The sequence below is a fragment of the Natator depressus genome, chromosome 13 (genome assembly GCF_965152275.1).
Source record: "Natator depressus isolate rNatDep1 chromosome 13, rNatDep2.hap1, whole genome shotgun sequence".
NCBI lineage: Eukaryota > Metazoa > Chordata > Testudines > Cheloniidae > Natator > Natator depressus.
The window spans coordinates 26521930-26539794 of NC_134246.1; the positions used below are offsets into that span (position 1 = coordinate 26521930).

The window sequence follows — 17865 nt, forward strand, 5'->3', positions numbered from 1 at the left end:
AACCAACTAACCGAACAGAAAACCCCTAAACACTTGCCCACTGAGCTTTGTCAAAAATTAAAACGACAAACCAAATCAAAAGCAAAGCAGCAGCTGCTCCTTCCCCCCAAGACAAAAAATAACCAATCAAAATAAAATTGACCCAATAATAAAATATTCCAATCAGCTCTAGCCATGATTACCATCAATACTCCCTTTCCTCTGCCAGTTCAGGCACTCCCTTACAATTCATGTTTCCCTCTGCTTTTGCTGACAGGCTGTGGGTTGCAAAAAGTTGCCAGGGATGATCACCTGCTATTCCAGTAAAGGAGTAAACAACAGTAGTTTCTGTGTAGTTCATAAATGCTAATTGGTTGCCTTGTGCTACAATGCATTTAAGGAAAATTTGTGACAATATTACTGTGTTCAATGCTTTCATAGAGTAAAATGTTTGGAAGTGTTACGTTAAATCATAACAGAATATTCTGCAGTAAGTTGGCAATCAAATTGCTGCAGAATTAGGCACATGTCAGAACACACACACAATTTCTTGCTCTAACTACGGTGAAAGTTTTGGGGTTGCAAAAAGAATTTCTACTGAAACGCAATAAATTCACAGAACAGTCTCAGACCTGGAAAAAATGCATATTGTTTGGACTTTAGAGTGGGACGCTTATATAGTTTTTGTTGTATAATTGTTACAGTATCTTACTACTTTACATTTCGTTTTGTCATTTGAGTTTATACTGGAACCAGTGTCTGGGCTGATGGCTTTTTGCTTCAAGAAAATGTCTGTAGAAAAAAACTGGGAAGAGTTTTCAGTTATTAGACACACGATGCTTTTCATGAGAGATACTCTGTTTGTCATATTTATGGTTGCTATGATGACGTAAAATACCACTAGAAGTGCAATAACCTGCCTCAAAAGAGAAACCTTATGCAGAGATGCTGGACTATCTTAATGTGCTGTACTGTCTTAATGCTTCCCATCTGCCTATGTGTTTTTAAGGAACAAATATATTGTAATATTTGGTGCTACCAGAATTTAACTCTACTTTTATGACTTGCTGGCAAAATTTCACAGGGAACATTCCACCTTCAGAGATAGAGCTAAGCACCTGTGTTCCTTTTACCAGCAGGTTCTCTTTCACTTTGTAAACCTATCCTTGCACTCTAGCCTGGGGACACCATCTCCTTCTAGCAGAAACCTGCACACCAACCCCAATTCATACCGGTCCTTTTGTCCTCAATATTGAGCAAAGAGAAAAGATACAAGAAAAGTTGCACTAGTTCAACTAAAGCAATTTTAAATTTAAATTTTAAATTTTAAATTGCTCTAGTTAAAACGGATCAAAACCCTAATGTAGACACACTTAATCCTTGCTAAAACTAGTTTAGTTTAATTTGGATACTAATGAAATGGATTTCAATATTGCCAGCCCCAAATATTCAAAGATATGGAGTCAGGCATCCAGAATCATCAGAATGGCTTAGAAATCATTAGATTAAAAATAGTAATACATTTTGGTTTATTTTTATTTGCCTTCAGGTTTTTGAGTGTTTAGGCCACATTGGGATCACATTTTTAAGCACTCTCTGATCATGAAGACTAGGGATTTAATTTTTTTTGTAAATGAAAGCTGAGATGCTCAGGTATTCACACACGTCCAAGACTTGGGGCTTTAAGGAAAACCCAATTATTGCAAGACTCACGATAAAATGGCAAGAGTTGGCAACATTGTGGCTAAACCAGTTTAAGTGCATCTATAGTTAGGGTTTAACCAGACTGAATTTAAAACTGGGGTGAGTTCAGAATCAGGCCAAAAGTTGCTAAGTTTAATTGAAGATAAGAGGTATCATCAAATACATCCTTAAAAATCCCATGCATAAAAAATATGGAAATCACAGGAAATGATTACATATATAAATTTGTCACCAACCTAATACTCATTCAGGTCACATACACAGGCCATTAAACAGAAAAACTTTAAATGATCAGCACCCAAACAACGTTAAATCTGCCCTTGGATTTGCTTTAGCATTTTGTGACCCAATCCAAATGCCATTGAAATAAATGGTAGCATTTCCTTTGATTTTAATGGGAGTTTGGGCTGGTCCCTTATTTATCTTTATAACATAATTGTGGATGATGGTGTATGTATGTCTACTATTTATTCTGTGCTAGCAAATTTGATAGTTTGTTATGACATGAATAGTTTCTGGTTTAGTTTAATGGTCACAATGTTATGATCCAGGTTAACAGTTATAATTACTCTGTTTATACAGTAGCTTTGTCTCTAATTATGTTTTTCCAGTTGGGGGAATTATTTAGCTCAGTAGGAAAATATTGCTAATTAGATGTGCCTATATATGTCTATGATGGGTGTTATGGAGAAATATAACAAAGAGAGAGAAACAGACAGACATTCCAGGTACTCTTGAATTGTTATCGACATTAAATTGCATTTATCAACATGCATTTATCAACATAGTAATTTTGAGTATGTAGTTATTGTGTGTGTTTTGATGCAGGGACAGAATTAAGGTTGACTGTGGCTCATTGAGAACATTTCTATTTAATGTTCTCTGCGGGTGAACTGAATGTTAAGTGTCATGTCAAAACCGGCTATGTAACCTTAGCTTGTAATCATATATTTTTTAATAAGTGAATTTTTAAAGGATATTTCAAGTGATACCCAGATAGTAATATGTTTTAATGAACTTCTTGCATTGCAATTAGCAACCTCTAATAAAATCTAGGAAAGTAGATACATTTAAGTGTTTTATGATGTTGTATTTTGAATGTGTTAAATTGTAAGTGGGAAGGGGGGTTCTTAAAAGATCCCTAGTTATTTCAAAAAGGCTAGTGAAAAATAGAGATTCTTACAGCATATCTCTGAGAAATGCGCCATCCTTCTGGCAAAGTCAGTTGTAGTGACTTTGAAAATTATTAATGTGTCTAAGTGTGACAGGGTCAGTCCAGATGGCTACAGGAGAGTAATAGAAGGCAGATATATTAGCCCCAGGTTAAGTAGGTCCCTTTTCCCTGGGTAAGGTAACAGGGAAGGTTTAAATGAAGCTTCTTAAACATTTTAAAAACCTTATTTACTTTACATACAACAATAATTTAGTTATATATTAAAGACTTATAGAAAGAGACCTTCTAAAAATGTTAAAATGTATTACTGGCACACGAAACCTTAAATTAGAGTGAATAAATGAAGACTCAGCACACCACTTCTGAAAGATTTCCGACCCCTGATATAGCCTCTTTGAGACAGTGAATTAAGTGTAGTAAGTGTAGTGCTTTTGATATGCCAAAATAATTTCCTTTGTAAAGGATCACTACAAGGTTTGGGGAAGGATAAAAGGCCTTTATTGCTGGAATTAACTGTACCACATTTAATATGCCAATATGACTTCCTCTGCAATAAATCCTTTTTAAGTTTAGGAAAGGATAAGAGGTCTTCATTGTTGGAATTAAGTATTGCCACCTTTTCCTGACGTACCTCCCAGATAATGACATTTCTTTAGTTCTAAATTTGAATTGCGTTGGAATTTTAGATAATACTCATATACCCACCTGGTCCAAGAATCCCCAGAAATCCACACAATCACTTCTGGAACTTCTTCTATCATGGAAAAGGAGTAAGTACTAATGAAGATTTACCACAGAAAGCTATGCAGTATTTTGACCATCATTTACTCATAATGGTGGCTGTATTTTGAAATCCGCAGGGTCCCACAAGGATCTGTACTAGGACCAGTGCTGTTCAACATATTCATAAATGATATGGAAAAAGGGGTGAATGGTGAGATGGCAATTACTCAAGACAGCTAAGTCCAAAACTGACTTCAAAGAGTTTCAGAAAGATCTCACAAAATTGGGTGTCTATGCAACAAAATGGCAGATTAAATTCAATGCAAGGTAATGCACAATGGAAAACATAATTCAATCCATACATACAAAATGAGGTCTAAATTAGCTGTTACCAATCAAGAAAGAGATCTTGGAGTCATTGTGGTTAGTTCTCTGAAAACATCTGCTCAATGTGCAGCAACAGTCAAAAAAAGCTAACAGAATGTTAGGGACCATTAGGAAATGGATAGATAATAAAACAGAAAATGTCATAATGACATTATATAAATCCATGGTGTACCCATATCACAGAATCATAGAACTGGAAGGGAACTCGAGAGGTCATCTAGTCCAGTCCCCTGCACTCAAGGCAGGACTAAGTATTATCTAGACCAGTAGTTCCCAAACTTGTTCCACCGCTTGTGCAGGGAAAGCCCCTGGTGGGCCAGGCCGCTTTGTTTACCTGCTGCGTTTGCAGGTTTGGCCAATCCAGTATGTCCCTCGGCCCACGCCGCTTCCAGCAGCTCCCATTGGCCTGGAGCAGCGAACCGCGGCCACTGGGAGCCACAATCGGCCGAACCTGCGGACTTGGCAGGTAAACAAACTGGCCTGGCCCACCAGGGGCTTTCCTTGCACAAGCAGCAGGATGAGTTTGGGAACCACTGATCTAGACCATCCCTGACAAGTGTTTGTCCAACCTGCTCTTAAAAATACCCAATGATGGAGATTCTACAACCTCCCTAGGCAATTTATTCCAGTGCTTAACCACTCTGACAGTTAGGAAGTTTTTCCTAATGTCCAACCTAAACCACCCTTGCTGCAATTTAAGCCCATTGCTTCTTGTCCTATCCTCAGAAGTTAAGAAGAACAAGTTTTCTCCCTCCTCCTTGTAACAACCTTTTATGTACTTGAAAACTGTTATCATGTCCCCTCTCAGTCTTCTCTTCTCCAGACTAAACAAACCCAATTTTTTCAATCTTCCCTCATAGGTCATGTTTTCTAGAACTTTAATCATTTTTGTTGCTCTTCTCTGGACTTTCTCCAATTTGTCCACATCTTTCCTGAAATGTGGCTCCCAGAACTGGACACAATACTTCAGTTGAGGCCTAATTAGCATGGAGTAGAGTGGAAGAATTGCTTCTCATGTCTTGCTTACAATACTCCTGCTAATACATCCCAGAATTATGTTTGCTTTTTTTGCAACAGCACTACACTGTTGACTCATATTTAGCTTGTGATCCACTATGACCCCCCGATCCCTTTCTGCAGTACTCCTTCCTAGACAGTCATTTCCCATTTTGTATGTGTGCAACTGATTGTTCCTTCCTAAGTGGAGTACTTTGCATTTGTCCTTATTGAATTTCATCCTATTTACTTCAGACCATTTCTCCAGTTTGTCCAGATCATTTTGAATTTTAATCCTATCCTCCAAAGCACTTGCAACCCCTCCCAGCTTGGTATCATCCACAAACTTTGTAAGTGTACTCTCTATGCCATTATCTAAATCATTGATGAAGATATTGAACAGAACCAGACCCAGAACCGATCCCTGCGGGACCCCACTTATTATGCCTTTCCAGCATGACTGTGAACCACTCATAGCTACTCTCTGGGAACTATTTTCCAACCAGTTATGAACCCACCTTATAGTAGCTCCATCTAGGTTGTATTTCCCTATTTTGTTTATGAGAAGGTCATGCAAGACAGTATCAAAAGCCTTGCTAAAGTCAAGGTATACCACATTTACCGCTTCCCCCCATCTACAAGGCTTGTTACCCTGTCAAAGAAAACTATCAGGTTGGTTTGACACGATTTGTTCTTGACAAATCCATGCTGACTGTTATTTATTACCTTATTATCTTCTGTGTGATTGCAAATTGATTGCTTAATTATTTGCTCCATTATCTTTCTGGGTACAGAAGTTAAGCTGACTGGTCTGTAATTTCCTGGGTTGTCCCTATTTCCCTTTTTATAGATGGGCACTATATTTGTCCTTTTCCAGTCTTCTGGAACGTCTCCCGCCTTCCATGACTTTTCAAAGATAATTGCTAATGGCTCAGAGCTCCTCAGTCAGCTCCTTGAGTATTCTAAGATGCATTTAATCAAGCCCTGGTGATTTGAAGACATCTAACTTGTCTAATGAAAGGTTTCAGAGTAGCAGCCGTGTTAGTCTGTATCCGCAAAAAGAAAAGGAGTACTTGTGGCACCTTAGAGACTAACAAATTTATTTGAGCATAAGCTTTTGTGAGCATCCGATGAAGTGAGCTGTAGCTCACGAAAGTTTATGCTCAAATAAATTTGTTAGTCTCTAAGGTGCCACAAGTACTCCTTAACTTGTCTAAGTAATTTTTGACCTGTTCTTTCCCTATTTTAGACTCTAATCCTACCTCATTTTCACTGGCATTCATTATGTTAGATGTCCAATCACCACCAACCTTCTTGGTGAAAACTGAAACAAAGAAGTGATTAAGCACCTCTGCCATTTCCACATTTTCTGTTATTGTCTCCCCCCCACACACATTGAGTAACGGGCCTACTCTGTCCTTGGTCTTCCTCTTCCTTCTAATGTAGTTGTAGAATGTTTTCTTGTTTCCTTTTATGTCCCTAGCTAGTTTGATCTCATTTTGTGCCTTGGCTTTTCTAATTTTGTCCCTACATACTTGTGTTATTTGTTTATAGTCATCCTTTGTAATTTGACCGAGTTTCCACTTTTTGTAGGATTATTTTTTGAGTTTTATCTTGAACACTGTGTATAGTTCTGGTCATCCCATCTTAAAAAAGATATATTAGAATTGGAAAAAGTACAGAGAAGGGCAACAAAAATGATTAGAGGGATGGAATAGCTTCCATATGAGGAGAGATTAAAAAGACTAGGACTGTTCATCTTAGAAATTAGATGACTAAGGGGCGATATGATAGAAGTCTATAAAATCATGACTGGAGTGCAGTAAGTGAATAAGGAAGTGTTATATACTGCTTCACATAACACAAGAACTAGGGGTCACCACATGAAATTATTAGGCAGCAAGTTTAAAACAAACAGAAGTACTTCTTTACGCAACACACAGCCAACCTATAGAACTCCTTGCAGAGGATGTTGTGAAGGCCAAGAATATAACAGGGTTCAAAAATGAACTAGATAAGCTCATGGATAATAGGTCCCTCGATGACTATTAGCCAAGATGGTCAGGGATGCAACCTCATGCTCTGACTGCCAGAAGGTAGGACTAGAGGGCAGGGGATGGATCACTTGATAATGGCCCTGTTCTGTTTATTCCCTCTGAAGCATCTGGCATTGGCCACTGTCAGAAGACAGGACACTGGGCTAGATGGACCATTGGTCTGACTTTTATGGCCGTTCTTATGTTCTTAATTACTTTTTGTGTGCTCTAGACCTAGTTGTTCTAAGCAGCAATTAAGCTGTTGAGCAATTGCTTCTCTAAATGTTGTCCCACGCATGTCATAGTAAGATCTAATCCAAATGCAAATGTCAGTGCAAAAATATTCCTTTCAGCTCCTCTTTGTGTCCTTGGAACAAACTCTTACTTATGCATGAACACCCTTAGCTAAACGAACACCAATGTCTGTTACAAAGGTGATGTGAATTTGCCTGAGATGATCCTTTTACCCTGCCCCATTATACATTCTGTTCCTGGTAACAGTAAAAATTTACCGGGGGGAGGAAGGCCTTAGAGTAGTGGTGGGCAACCTGTGGCCCACGGGCTGCATGCAGCTCATCAGGGTATTCTGCTGGTGGGCCGCGAGACAGTTTGTTTACATTGTCTGTTTGCAGGCACAGCCACCTGCAACTCCCAGTGGCTGAGGTTCGCCGTTCTTGTCGGCTTCAGCAGTGTTACTGAGCATGCTCAGTCTTTGTGAGCTTGGTCAGTAAAAGTCAAGCAGCAAATCTGGGGAGGGCATGTGACTCCAATGCTTCCCCCCCACCATGACTCCTGTCAGAGCTTATGCTACATAATAAGCGGAATTGGTCAAGTTTTTAAAAAAAGGTGCTTTAATTTTCCAAGGTTTTGGGCTTGTTTTGTTGTAGAAGTGGTTTTAGTTCTTGACTGGTGTCAATGTGTCAGTGACGTCATTTGAATTTCAGAATCCTCCGATCCCCACTCCCATTCAACTAAGAAAACACATCCAAATTCATGAACTTTCTGGCCCGCCGACTTGACATATCCTGTGTTCCAGTTTTTTTTCCCACACCAGGGTATGCTTCAACAGTTCAACATGGAAATGTACCACATTAAGGCAACAGAGACCATGGAGGATACAAAGAGCGAGGATGGCCTTTTAAAAATAATGTAAGGACACAGACATTTATTATTTTAATATTTTTAATGTGTAACTTAATGTTGTACACAGCAAAACTAGAACTACTAAAAATATGGAATTTGTAGACACCCCCCCAGTGCCCTCCCTCTGAAAGAGGTTGGGCTTGTTTGAGCTTGTTTTGAAGGGCAGCAAGGGGGGGTATGGAGGGTCAAGTGCCCCCTAGGGGCCTGCTGGGGATGGGGAGAAAGAGGGGCTCTGTCCTTCTCTCCCTGCACCTCCTCTCCCCCACACGTTCAGCTGCTCTCCCTGGCAGCTGGGTCAGGGGAGTGGGACGGAGCTGCTTCTGCCTGAGAGAACCTGGCTGGGAGGCAGTGGCAGTATGCTCCCTTCCCAGGCTCAGCTGCCGGGGACAGAGTCTGAGCATGCCAAGCAGGGGTGGGGGGGCTCTGACTCACTCGGCCCATGTCCCCGGCAGCAGAGCCTGAGGCGGGGGGGGGGGCCTGCTGCCACCCCAGCTGCTGGAGACAGGGGCTGAGTGAGCCAGAAGCATGCTACAGGGGAGAAGTCGGTTTCCATCCCTTTTAAGTTTAGGCTGCCAGCTGGCGTAAAGTGACCCACGTGGCTGTTATGTACCTTCCTTTGTTACAGAGGGGTCGCCGTGTTAGTCCGTATCAGCAAAAACACCTTAGAGACTAACACATTTATTTGGGCATAAACTTTTGTGGGCTAGAATCCACTTCATCAGATGCATGGAGTGGAAAATACAGGAGCAGGTATAAATACATGAAAAGATGTGAGCTGCCTTACCAAGTCTAACGAGACCATTCAATTGACAGCAGGATACCAAGGGAGTAAATTGAACTGAATTCGTAGTCTCTAAGGTGCCACAAGGACTCTTCATTGTTCTTCCTTTGTTAGGGTCCCACTGTATCTTCAGGCACAGTGCCCACCGTGGGCACTAGTGCCAAGTCCCACCACTCCAGTGGGACCTTTGTAAAGCAGGTACAATGCTTCTGCATGCTCCATGGGGTGTAGATGGAGTATTGCCACTGCATTACATCCAAGAGAGGCAGGGCTGTGTCTCTGCCCCCTGCCTACCTTCAGTTACCACTTTGGAGAGACTAGTGCCAGTATTGACACTGTCACTGAGAAGTCCTTGTGCTCCTTCCTCCTGGCTTTACAGCTAGACATAATTTTGCCCTTGATGTTTCTAAACACAGATGGAAAGTGCTAGAGTGCAAAGGATCATTATTTGCAGACAACACATTTGATTAGGATTACCCAGGCTTTTGCAGGCCCCTATTTGTGTTCTTTGCTATCTCCCATTGGCACCAAAAATTTGGATTTCGTCCTATTTCTTGGGTTTTGGAGACTCAAGCCAGACTTTTTGGCATTATTCTAACAATCTGTGTGTTTCCTAGTCTATTCTTAATATTTTTAAAAAAATGATAAAAGAAAAAAGTCTTTAATCATATGAAAGGTCATCCAACTTTTGTTTGTTTGATCACACATATAAATGTACAACAAAGGGCTATAAAAATGACACAAAGGCTGTCTGTAATTATAGGTTTCATAAATATGTGTTTTGGGGCTATCTGAAAAATGATTCTTTCACAACTTTTAAGCCCTATTCCATAAATAGTAGCGCATGGCAATTTTAATAACTTTTGAGGCCTGGTAACTGCTTCAGAGGAATTAGTCTTCTTAATGAGTATTTGGGAACTCCTAAACATCAGTGCCTTTCTAAAATAATCTGCTCGAATGCCAAACCCATAGGCAAAAAATCCTCTGGAAAATGTCACGGAAAATAAAGCCTCTATGCTCATTAAATCTCTGTCCTCAGAACATTGTCACTCCTTCCTAATGTCTTTTAAAGTCTTGGGGTAGGTATATCTGCACTTAAAATGCTAGCGCAACGCTATGCCGCTGTAGCACTTCAGTGTAGACACTACCTACTCTGATGGGAGAGGTTCCCCCGGGGCGTAGGTAATCCCCCTCCAGCCTTAAAGTGGCCAAATGGATTAGGATTTTTTTTTTGTTTAAATTGGACCCTTACCCTCCTCTTGGGAGATTCACTTTCATGACGAGACACTATGCCAGATTCCAGGATGGAGTGAATTTTTAAACCAAAATTAGAAGACTGTATTGGAAACATTTACACACTCTTAATTATTGCTGAATGGCAGAAAATGCCACACTGCAATGATGAACTGGGGGACTTGTTCCAGCAGCGTGAAAGAGGTATTGGGAATCTGTAATTTTTTTGCCTGGTTTTAATGATCAGTGGGAAGCATGTGGCACCGATCTGTAATAATTTATGAATACTGTATAGCTCCTGGTTATTGGGATAATTACTGCATGGCCTTATTGGAATGTTTACTGTGTGCATATGTTGGTTTAATTTAATGGCAGTGCAGTTCGGGCAACACAACGGCGCCAGTTAAGCAGCTTCCCAGTAAATGTCTATTAGCTGGGAAGACAGTTTTGCAGGCATCAGCAAAGTTACATGATTTCCTTTGCTGCGCCTGGGTGCCAAAAGATCATTAGGGCACTAAACAGTTAAAAAGTGACTCTACAGAGAAAGGGGGAGGCAGTTGTTGGGGGCAGTTCGATGAAGCTGCTGAAACAAAAACTGCCAGAGCCACTACTACTGGGTGGTGGGCCTTAGAGGAAGATAGACCTATAGAGAGACCTTCTGTCTTAACATTCTCTCCCCCTTAGCTTATGGTTTGTTCACTTTGTTATGTTAAACAATACTGTGTTCTGAGGAAGATGTCTGGTCACCCTTTTACTGGTCACCACCCACTGGTCACAAGCTTCTGGAGGGAAGACTTGCAAATTGATAAATGCAATGTAATGCACATTGGAAAACATAATCGCAGCGATACATACAAAATGATGGGGTCTAAATGAGCTGTTACCACTCAAGAAAGAGATCTTGAAATCATTGTGGATAGTTCTCTGAAAACATCTGCTCAATGTGCAGCAGTAATAAAAAAGTGAACAGAATATTAGTAACCATTAGGAAAGGGATAGAGAATAAGACAATAAATGTCGTAATGCCATGGTATACCTACACCTTGAATACTGCTTGCAATTCTGGTTTCCCCATCTTAAAAAAGATCCATTAGAATTGGAAAAGGTACAGAGAAGGGCAACAAAAATGATTAGGGTTATGGAACAGCTTCCATATGAGGAGAGTTTAAAAAGACGGGGACTTTTCAGCTTGAAAAAGAGACGACTAAAGGGGAATATGATAGAGGTCTATAAAATCATGAATAGTGTGAATAAGGAAGTGTTATTTATCCCTTTACATAAGACAAGAACCAGGGGCCAAGTTTAAAGCAAACGAAAGGAAAGTACTTCTTCATACAACACACAGTCAACCCGTTGAACTCATTGGCAGGGGATGTTGTGAAGTATAACTGGGTTCAAAAAAGAATTAGATTTAGATAAGTTCATGGAGGCTAGGTCCATCAATGGCTATTAGCCACGATGGTCAGGGATGCAACCCCATGCTGTGGGTGTCCCTAAACCTCTGAGTGCCAGATACTGGGACTGGATGACAGGGGATGAATCACTCAATAATTGCCTTGTTTTGTTCATTCTCTCTGAAGCATGCAGCATTGACTACTGTTGGAAGACAGGATACTGAGTTAGATAGACGGTTGGTCTCACCCAATATGGCTGTTCTTATGTTCTTAGGTAATGAACCCAGTCAGACCTCCTAAATAATCTTCATAGATGCATAGTGTACTGTAGCCAGAGCCTAATCTAAGAATGGGAGAACCATGGGGTTTCACCCCAGGAGAGGTGAAGGCCCAAGACCTAACACCTGAGTGCATTCATTAAGACCAGAACAAGGTACAGAGGAACGCTAATCCTATATCTCTGCCAGTCAGACTAAACAGTTTTGCACTTAATGCAAATTAATTTCTCTTCTTTCAACTTGTCTTTTATCTTTGGGGTAAAATGCAGAAAAGGGAAAGAGGAACTGAAGTGGTCACACGGTCTGCATTAGTGCATAAAAGAGATTGCAAACAGGCCCAGATATACCCTGCCCTATGGGAGGAGCTCTGGCATATCCCCAAAGATCCACAGGAGGTCAGGATGATCTCTCCAGAGGCCCAGTGTTGGCTCTGGCCCTGGTGGCGCCCCCTCAGGATCTCTGATAGTGCTATGCCAATGGAGCTTGTAGGTCTCGCAGCCCCTGGGGCCTGTGGAATATAATACTGCTCAGGGTTCTATCATCTTTTCTGCTCCATTGCTGCAGGGCCGTGTGTGTGTTGGGGAGGGGAGGGAACAGGATATTGGTGTGCCTCCCACGCTGGCAGCCACCATAATCTCCACCCCCATCTCCCTGTGCACCCCTCAAACCCATATGCAAGTCTCCCCAGGTTCTGGAGTAGGGAGGTTGGTGACAGTGCTGGGAACAGCTGAGCAACCCTTCCACAAAGGAGGAAGATCTGTGTGTGGTGGGTTCCATCTATGCCAGGATGGGGATGGTCGTGGTGTCCAAGCCAGGGATTGGTTGCCGGGGCATACTCTTTATCACTGCTGGGGATGCAAGTAATATTTAATTTAATTGAATAACGACCCCTATATACTGAGATGATTTTAGTAGTGGTTTTGTAGGACTGCAGAATGGTGGCAGGATAGCTCTCATAAATTCTTCCTGTAACCATACCATAGGGTGACCAGATGTCCCAATTTTATAGGGACAGTTCTGATATTTGGGGCTTTGTCTTGTAGAGGTGCGTATTACTCCCCACCCTCTGTCCTGATTTTTCACACTTGCTGTCTGGTCCCCCTACCATACCAGTGCCATTCTCTTTTTGCAAATGCGTTTTTTTCCTCTAGTCCCCAAATTTACACTCTCATCTAGCAAAATGGATCCATGCAGGCATGCCTTGCATGGGCTCTGTGCTAGAATGGCCCTGTCTACGTGTAGGGATCTGCCCACAGGATTGGGGCCCTGCTTTACAGCTTTACAAATATCTAATTCAGACTGTTCATTTGCGTAAGGCCTCTGCTTTGTACTACTGCACATGCTGACATTGTCCTCATTTCAACTGCAAAGTGTATTTGCCTTCAGATAAACTACTCCAAATTGATTCTCTGCACCAAAAGTGGGGGGGAATCTGTTTAGAAATAGTTTGAGTCTGAGAATTAAATCCGTGCCGATTCAGTGTGACTCTGCCTCGGAATGGATTCTTTGTAGCTGATGTTGTTAATTGATTACAGGAATGCATTAGACTCAGGTCAACCTGGCTAATATAATGTGAATTACTGTGTACATTTCCTCGAAGCAGGGTTTGTCACCGTTCCTGTGCAAATTATTCAGTAAATGTATTGCGGCCGTATATTTTCACAAAGAATTTGGCCAATAAAGCATGCCTGCAAACAAACACCTCAATTACTTCCCAGCCCTCCGAGCTGCTCTGAGTAGAGCCTATTGACTTCAAGCGGGGCTTTGTGTGGGAGCAGGAGTTCGCTTGCATGGAGCAGCCTGCAGGATTAGATGTCCCAATCACAGGCACCTTAGAAATACACTTCTATTTACTTCTATTTCTATTAAAAGTCTTCTTGTAAGAAAACTGAATGCTTTTTCATTGTTCTCAGATCCAAGGGTTTGGGTCTGTGGTCACCTATGCAAATTGGTGAGGATTTTTACCAAACCTTTCCCAGGAAGTGGGGTGCAAGGGTTGGGAGGATTTTGGGGGGAAAGACGTGTCCAAACTACATTTCCCAGTAAACCCAGTTAGAGTTTGGTGGTGGTAGTGGATATTTCAAGGACAAAGGATAAAATTAATTTGTACTTGGGGAAGTTTTAACCTAAGCTGGTAAAAGTAAGCTTAGGAGGTTTTCATGCAGGTCCCCACATCTGCACCCCAGAGTTCAGAGTGGGGGAGGAACCTTGACAAATGCCATTCAAGTATTTTGGACAAGAAGAGCTTTAGGGACAGGGTAAAAAAAAAAAAAGGGTAAATATTTTGCTAAACAATAAGAATGATCCTTCCTAAACTGAGAGAATTGGCTTGTCTGATTTTATAAATCATTAAATTATGCCCCATGCATTTGTGGGTGTGAAATAACCCCTGATTTTTCTTAGCACAGATATTTATTGAAACAAAATGAAAACATAAAGAAAAGGAAATGTTTCATAAGAATATGCCAGTGGCACAGAATTGTCAGAATATTTCACTTAAGTTCCTGGTAGAAAAAATTATGAGCTATTAAAAAACCTCTCCTATAAACAAAAATTAAAAGGAAAAGTGAAAATTGAAACCCAGATTTCATAAGCAAATGCAGAGATATTTTTGTTTTTGAGTTATCAACCTATGGTAGTTTTTAAAATTTCGTTTGGTATGTATTTCATTTTAGCAAAAACCCTATAGATAATAAAAGCCTTTAAATTCTATCCTAAAAGATGTTAAAACCTTCCACTTTGGCCTGATCCTGCAAAAACCCGTAGACATGAGAATAACCTTACTCGCCTGGCTTCAATAGCACCACTTCCAAGAGTCAAGTTACTCCTGTGTCTAAGTGTTGCACATGGTATGCTTAGTTAGGGCAGAATGAATGAAAAAAAGTCTTCAGGGAAGCTTTGCAAAATTCTCTTCATTCACTTTTTGGGGGGAGTAATTTCTTCCCCGTTGTCATCCATACCCAGGATAAAGCCCGGGGAAGCAGATTTTGTGTGGGGCCCAATAACTTTCTCTGCAATTTTATAAGGATGCTTACTGTGTATTTCACTAATAATTTTTTTCCTGCTGAAAAAAGTAGAGAAATGAGCAGAGAAACAGAACTTAGATTATAAGCATTAGGAACATAAAGACACCACAAATTCTTTTTCAAAAGGTGGTGGAAAAATGAATGACGATAAAGTGTTAGATTATTATTTTTATGAGCTGAAGATATGCTCAGTGCAGTACAAGACACAAAAGGAAGAGACTCTAGCACAAACTGCGATATAGAAGAGTTTAAAAAAATCCCTCAAACTATACACATAATGAAGAAATTAAACAATAACAAAATATACAGGCAAATAAGCACAAAGTTTAAAAAGGGTCACAAAATCTGCTGTAAAATTATGCCTCGAAGGGACCTTACTAGTCCATCTCACTAAATTAAAACTGCTGTTGACTTTATGGAGTATAGAATCCAGTCCCAAAGCTTAGTAGTGAAAATGCCAGTACAGAAGAAACAAAACAGTTCTTGCTGGACAATGCAGAGCATAGGTTCCTTTTATCAAATGGCCAAATGGCAAAATTGACTGAAAACAAGAGAGATGGAGTATAGTGTGAGAAATAAAGTAAAAACATTGGGGAAAGCACTGAACTAGAGCGATGATAAAGTGAATGAATAAAATCTAGTCAATATAAGTTCAAACTACATGATATGTCATTAAATCCCAATGGATAGAAGTTAAGGCAAAACTTGTAAATGGAAATGAAAATGTCTTTTTATAAGAACATTACCTATTTAATGGTAAGAGTACTGGAGTAAAGTTAAAGTTATTGTTTCACGTGTGTTAGGCTTTTATGCTAATCATTGTTCACCTAATAAAGGAATTACTCTATTCATTACCTTTTTTTTCAATTTAAAAAATAATTAAGAAAGAGAAACTAATGTACAAAAACCCAGCAGAAAATTGGACATGTTTTGACAGTTAATATAAAAATACCCTCTACTTGGTGTGCTATAATAAAGTATGCAGAAAAACACCAACATTACTTTTATTGGCACCCAGAGAATAAACAGAAACAACACCCTCAAAACCAAACAAACAAATCAAACCTAAAAACTTAAAACAATTAACCACAGTTAAAAAAAAAACAGAATGATTAAAATGGTGTTTAGAAAGCTTAATGTAAGTAAACAAATGTATTCAAAAATACTAACTAAACAAATTAAATACCTGGCCTCAATGTTAACGTTCAGGGAATAATTTCAGACATAGCAGTGCAAAATTAGTTTAGCACTTAATGTTAAAAAATATAATAAGTAGGTCATGAAATTAGGTAATAAGTAGGTAATGAAAAATGTAACACCTTTTGGTTTTTCAAAAGCAGATCTTGGGGAAATTGGAGAAATGAGAGAGCTGAATTATTAAAGAGAAAGCCTCAACAAAACTTGGAAAACCTAAAAGAGTGCCACAAAACGGGAATTAAAAAAGGCTAAATTACGGTAGATATTGAAAACACATTTAAGATCGAATGCATAAAACTGGAGCAAATAATAGGCAAAATTTTGTAAATAGAAGACATTAGAGTAAGGGAGATTTTTAATTTCATGGCTTCCCAGCCCATCCAGAGAATTCTTTGTGACTGGCTAGAAGAGAAAATCAGAGAATCATTTCCAGTGCTCAGAACTAAAATGCAAATGTTTGCTGTAAGTCCAAATGATAAGACCAAAGTTAAACACCCACTAGAAGAGACTAATTATTTGTATCCTACCTAAAGAGCAAGTGGTCGTTCAATTAATCAGATCTAATGCAAATCAAAGCAGCTCGTCTCCTTTGTCGCACTGGGCTGCAGAGAAGTATGGACAAAGCTCCTGGAATTTTTAATACTCCCCTTTGAGCAGCCTCCCTTCAAGTATCACCTCCTCACGGAAAGCCATGCAGAAACATTTACTGTGTTGTAACCGACACAATCGTTATTCCTGGTGCAGACAGTCTTTTCCTTTCGTGCTCCTTTGAATTCCTGCTGTCAGTCAGGAGGCTATTTACTGTTTTGCCCTGAATATATTTTATGGAAAGGATTCCTTCCCCCACCTACAAAGAGAAAGGATACTCTAATGGGCTGATCCTGCCCTTGAGTCTGGGAAATATCCTATTGACTTCAATGGGAACAGGTTCAGCGGCTGCCTGTACTAAGCAGGCAAAATAATGACATAGCAAGAAATAATTAAAAAGGTCTGTTGGTAAATTCTAAATCCTACAGCAGTCCAGTCCTGAAAGGCCTCAGTGCATTGACCTCCTGTTCACTCAAACCAGCATAATGAATGCAAAAAGGGTGCAAGATGGGTGTCAAGGTTCCTCCCCCACTCTGAACTCTAGGGTACAGATGTGGGGACCTGCATGAAAACCTCCTAAGCTTACTTTTACCAGCTTAGGTTAAAACTTCCCCAAGGTACAAATTAATTTTATCCTTTATCCTTGGAATATCCACTGCCATCACCAAACTCTAACTGGGTTTACTGGGAAACGTAGTTTGGACACGTCTTTCCCCCCAAAATCCTCCCAACCCTTGCACCCCACTTCCTGGGAAAGGTTTGGTAAAAATCCTCACCAATTTGCATAGGTGACCACAGACCCAAACCCTTGGATCTGAGAACAATGAAAAAGCATTCAGTTTTCTTACAAGACGACTTTTAATAGAAATAGAAGTAAATAGAAGTAAAGGAATCACCCCTGTAAAATCACGATGGTAGATATCTTACAGGGTAATTAGATTCAAAACACAGAGAATCCCTCTAGGCAAAACCTTAAGTTACAAAAAAGACACACAGACAGAAATAGTCATTCTATTCAGCACAATTCTTTTCTCAGCCATTTAAAGAAATCATAATCTAACACATACCTAGCTAGATTACTTACTCAAAGTTCTAAGACTCCATTCCTGGTCTATCCCCGGCAAAAGCAGCATATAGACAGACACAGACCCTTTGTTTCTCTCCCTCCTCCCAGCTTTTGAAAGTATGTTGTCTCCTCATTGATCATTTTGGTCAGGTGCCAGCGA

At 40.1% G+C, this 17865-nt stretch overlaps 1 protein-coding gene across 1 annotated transcript in view; it reads right to left on the reverse strand.

Annotated features, from left to right (window-relative positions):
• The window catches only part of ASIP (agouti signaling protein), a 40825-nt gene extending 24154 nt beyond the window's left edge, over positions 1-16671 (reverse strand). Inside the window, exon 1 of the mRNA XM_074969764.1 lies at positions 16579-16671. The gene's annotated coding sequence lies outside the window, so the exon portion shown is untranslated. The remainder of the gene's footprint in view (positions 1-16578) is intronic.
• Positions 16672-17865: the final 1194 nt, after the last annotated feature.